The following is a 5,093-nucleotide window of genomic DNA, read 5'->3' as shown; positions in this document are numbered from 1 at the left end:
TATGAAAGGTTGCCTTCCTGTATGAATTTTCCTATGTCTATTTAGATGTAATGGTTTAGCAAGACTTTACCACATTTATTACACTTGTTATGCTTCTGCAGATTTTGAATACTCTGCTGTTGAATAACTTTTAAAGATTAATTTCTCTTATATAGAGAAAGATGTGATCATTGATAAAAGATATTCATACATTTATTACTTTTAAAATCATTGTCTGAAGACTGAGGTCCCTGATGTTTCATAAGACTTGAGTCTCAGTCAACATTATGCCCAGTTTCATTGCATGAAAATCTTCTCCCTTCCCTATAAATATTCTTGTGATTGTTGGAGGTAGCGTTCTTGCTTAAAGCTTTCCCCATTTTATTACACATGAAAAATTCTTTCACATTGAGTATACTGTGATATGTCTTCAACCATGATGGTTGGATTAGTCTCTTTCAAAATAAGCAACATTACAGACTTTGGAACAAAGAGAAAAGAGCTGTTGGTTGAAGAATATTGAACTCTGGCTAAAAGATCCCTCAAATGGATTATGCTGGGAATTGTTAACCTAAATTTGAAATACCTGGTTTTCAGACATATCTTACTGTGTGCTAAATTGAAACCTGCATTCAGAAAGGTTTGAATGAGTATTTGCAGTATAGATTAGGTGACTTTCCAGATTTTCCATATTTCCTTTCAGAGAACATGTATGTGTCAAAAAAGCATGGGTCTTTGCTTACAAACATACACTTCTCAGCCGATATTAATGACTGAAATGGGCGTTTTCCCCAGTTTGGTTCATATCCTCCTTTTCTTTTGACAGTAATGTTTGTATAATGAGAAGCTGTCCTCATTTGGTTATGCCCATCATAACTTCCTCTCAGTATTTCACATGCCCTTTCACTGAATGTAAATTTCCAATGTGAAATCTTTCATATATTATTAACTTTCCTTGGGGAATAAATCTTCTAAGCCTGGCTTTTGGGGCATCAAACCCTGGATGTCATGAGAAGACACAGCTGAAAGCAAATAAGTTATTCCACCACTTACTATTCTCACGGAATCTACTTTACAACTTAAATAAAACTGATACTCGCTTAGCTAGGTTAGGGATAAAAGAGACACAGGAGTCAAGACGGCAGAGGATTAGGAAGACTGTGGAGTTCATCTCGCTCCACAGACACATCGAGAATACATCTGTCATGGAACAATATTCACAGAGCCCCTGCTGAACACGAGCAGAGGACCTTGACACCTAAAAGGACAAAAAGATTCCCTCATAGCCAGGTAGGATCAAAGAAACAAGAAGGAAACTGGTGAGGAGAGGAAGTGAGATGGGACCTGCAACCCTTGGGGGAGCTCACTGGGACAGAAGGGAGCCTCATTCTCTTATGGGAAGAGGAGGCAGTACCAGCTAGAGGGAGGCAGGACAGAGTGAGACCTCTACAGATGGTACTAACCACAGCCCTGCTCCCCAAGCCTGAGAGGGGTGTCCACCGCTGCACACAAGGGCTGGGTGCTGGAATGTGGGGTTTGGAGAGCAGATCCAGGCAGAGGACGGGGGTTGGCTGTGAGGAGACATCGTGAGTGGGCAGGAGGGAGGGAGGAGCTCTGCAAACGGGAGTGCTTGTGGAGGAAGCCTGAACCACCAGAGAAGCAGAGCAGCGTTGTTGAGTGATGCCCCAAGGGCAGGGCCGCCATCCCATCCTCTGTCTGCGTGTTCCAGCCTTTGCCTCACTAGGCACTAGCGAGGGCTCCCAGCACGGTCCTGTTCAGTTCAGTCGCTCAGTTGTGTCCGACTCTCTGCGACCCCATGGACTGCAGGGCGATCTCATGACCCCAGCTGCTGCCTCCTCCTCAGCAATCTTAAATTTACAAAGCGAACATTTTCACCAATGCTAGGTGCCTACGAATTCTGTAATGCAGTTCTTCACACAAGTGTTTTTATTTTGCTGTGTTTTAGTAGATGTTTTGAATCTAAAATCTTAAATGATCTTGATATATAACTAATCAGAAAGTAAGAACGTAGGGGACACAGTCCTGGTAAGCTTCATAACAAACAAGACAAACTTAACAAAGTAACAGTTCTTACGAAAACAAACAAGAATTGAGATCTTAAAATATGGTGGAATTTTTTTAAGTCTCAATTCTTGTTTAACACAGGGAACTCTACTCATTGCTTTGTGGTGACCTAAATGGTATGGAAATCTAAAATAGAGTGGATAAATATTGTATATGTGCGTGCTGCTAAGTCGCTTCAGTCACATCTGACTCTTTGCCACTCTGTGGACAGTAGCCCGCCAGGCTCCTCCGCCCATGGGATTCTCCAGGCAAAAATACTGTAGTGGGTGGCCATGCCCTCCTCCAGGGATTATACACACACACACACACACACACACACATATATATATACATGTATATATACATATAAGTGATTACTCTGCAGTACAGCATAACCTAACATCAACATTGTAAAGCAACTATACTCAAATTATTTTTTTCATTAAAAAAATACTTTATATAATCTAACAAGTTTAATAGTGAGAATTAACCACAAACATTTAGGTGGTAATGTTCTAATTTCCCAAGTCAGCAATTTAAAAATTCCATGAGTTGAATAAATATAAAAGTATTTTAGGTTTGTGGAAATGGGGCAGATACACTTAACATTATTGATATTAGTTTGTACAAAGAAAAACCAAACTTTGAAGAAATCTTCAGATTTGTATTTCTCACTGGAGAGAGGTCCCTTATGCAGTGAAGAAATCAGTTGAGTATGAAATGTATCAAGTCATATGTGTAGTTTGCAGGGGATTGGAAATTATAAAGCAGAAAGCAAATACTATCTGTCCCCAGTATTCCTAGAAGTTTGGCAGTTTGTCCATGACTCCACTCACACACTTCTGTCTAGAGACAGAAGCAGAGCATTTAAAAGAGCAAATATATGAGGAAAATATGAAAAGGGTTATATTTCATTTTCTTGGGCTCCAAAATCTATGCAGAAATTGATTGCAGCCATGCATTGGAAGGACTGATGCTGAGGCTGAAACTCTAATACTTTGACCATCTCATGTGAAGAGTTGGCTCATTGGAAAAGACCCTGATGCTGGGAGGGATTGGAGGCAGGAGGAGAAGGGGATGACAGAGGGTGAGATGGTTGGAAGGCATCACCAGCTCAATGGACATGGGTTTGGGTGGACTCTGGGAGTTGGTGATGGACAGGGAGTCCTGGCGTGCTGTGGTTCATGGGGTTGGAAAAAGTTGGACATGACTGAGCGACTGAAGTGAACTGAGACACCAACCTTTTGTCTGGTGATGCAGAGTAACTTATCAATTTTCTATCTGTCTTAACTATGGATTACTATCTACACTAATTCTCCTCCAGGAACTTCAGAAAAGAGAAAGTGATGAAATGCTTTCCTATACATTCTTTTTCTTTTTTTTTTTAAACAGAAGCGCGACCGTTTCTTTATTAAATTATACAAAAAAAGAGGAGGGGAGGGGGACAGCTGTGGGGCTCGGCCCCACCACGTCCTGGCCCCAACCCGTCCTGGCGCTGTCTGAGAGAAAGGGCTCTGAGGGAGGAGACCCAGGGATCAGGCAGGGTAGGGATGGGCAGGGCAGAATCACCTGAGGCTGGGATGCAGAGGTTAGGAAGCAGAGGCTATTGAAGGAGGGAGAGGCTGGCTGTGGGAAGAGAGGAGGGAGGGGGTGACTGGGGACCAGCTGGGGAGCTCAGATGGAGCAGGTAAGGAGGTGGAAGGTGGCAGTGAGGATGCAGGTGCGGCATGAGAAGGCTGGGGGGAGAGAGGGCGGCAACTCTGGCGCGGGGCCCAGAGCAGGCAGCCAGGTGAAGAGGGGTTGCCCGCGGCGCTCCCCACCCCCACCTCCGGGCCCCGAGCGGCCTCCCTCCACCCCCAGCCCACTGGCAGGGGGCTCATGCCGACGCCCCGTTTTCTGCCTTCTGCCGCGTGGGACCCGCTTCATCCTCCTCTTCAGCGCGGGCCCTTCGTCCTCCTCTTCTTCTTCCTCATCTTCCTCGCCCCCTTCATCCTCCTCCTCGCCGTCCTCGGCAGCTTCTTCTCCTCCTCCTCTGCGCCGTCCTCCTCCTCCTCCACCACTTCTTTCTTCCGCTCTTCCCGGCCTGCCTTCTCCTCCACCTTCTCTTTCTTCTCCTTCAGGTCCTTGGCGCTTAACTCGGCCGCTGCCTCCACGCTCTTCTCCGACACGGGGCCGGGGCCGGAGCCGGGGCTGGCGGGGAGCCGGGTCCCGGGGCCTGGACGGAAGGGCCCTGGGCAGCAGAGGCGGGCCGCGGCCGGAACCTGGCGCGGGGGCGGCGGCGGCCGCTGGGCGAGCGGGGGCTCAGGAAGAGGCGGCAGAGGCGCGCGGAGCGGGGCGGGGCGGGGCGGGGCGGGGCGGGGCGGGGCGGGGCGGGGCAGGGGCGGGGCGGGGCGGGGCGGGGCAGGGGCGGGGCGGGGCGGGGCGGGGCGGGTCTGCAGCGGAGGCCGCAGGGCTGCGCTTCCGGAGGGCGGGCGGGGCGAGCGGTGCCGGCGCTCAGGCCGCGGTGGCTCGGTCCTCGGCTCGCCGCCCCCGCCCCCGCAGAGCTGCCGCCGACCAGCCGCGCCCATACATTCTTTGATATTTATTTAGATGTGATTAAATACTTTGTTACCTTTTTGTTTTAACATCACTCACTCATGTTTCTTTTATACACCCTTTCCTGTTTTCTAAACTACATTTGGGATGAACCTCTTTCATCACTTATTCAGTTTAGTTCAGTTCAGTCGCTCAGCCGTGTCGGACTCTTTGCGACCCCATGAATCGCAGCACGCCAGGCCTCCCTGTCCATCACTCAGACTCGCGTCCATCGAGTCAGTGATGCCATCCAGCCATCTCGTCCTCGGTCGTCCCCTTCTCCTGCCCCCTATCCCTCCCAGCATCAGAGTCTTTTCCAATGAGTCATCTCTTCGCATGAGGTGGCCAAAGTACTGGAGTTTCAGCTTTAGCATCATTCCTTCCAAAGAAATCCCACGGCTGAACTCCTTCAGAATGGACTGGTTGGATCTCCTTGCAGTCCAGGGGATTCTCAACAGTCTTCTCCAACACCACAG

General features: G+C 48.4%; 1 pseudogene; it reads right to left on the bottom strand.

The window, feature by feature from the left end:
* Positions 1-3,889: 3,889 nt before the first annotated feature.
* LOC108635119 lies at positions 3,890-4,610 on the bottom strand (annotated as a pseudogene).
* Positions 4,611-5,093: the final 483 nt, after the last annotated feature.

Source organism: Capra hircus, unplaced genomic scaffold (genome assembly GCF_001704415.2).
Source record: "Capra hircus breed San Clemente unplaced genomic scaffold, ASM170441v1, whole genome shotgun sequence".
Taxonomy (NCBI): Eukaryota; Metazoa; Chordata; class Mammalia; order Artiodactyla; family Bovidae; genus Capra; species Capra hircus.
Note: the sequence above shows the minus strand (reverse complement) of the source record. Positions and strands in the feature narration are given on the sequence as shown.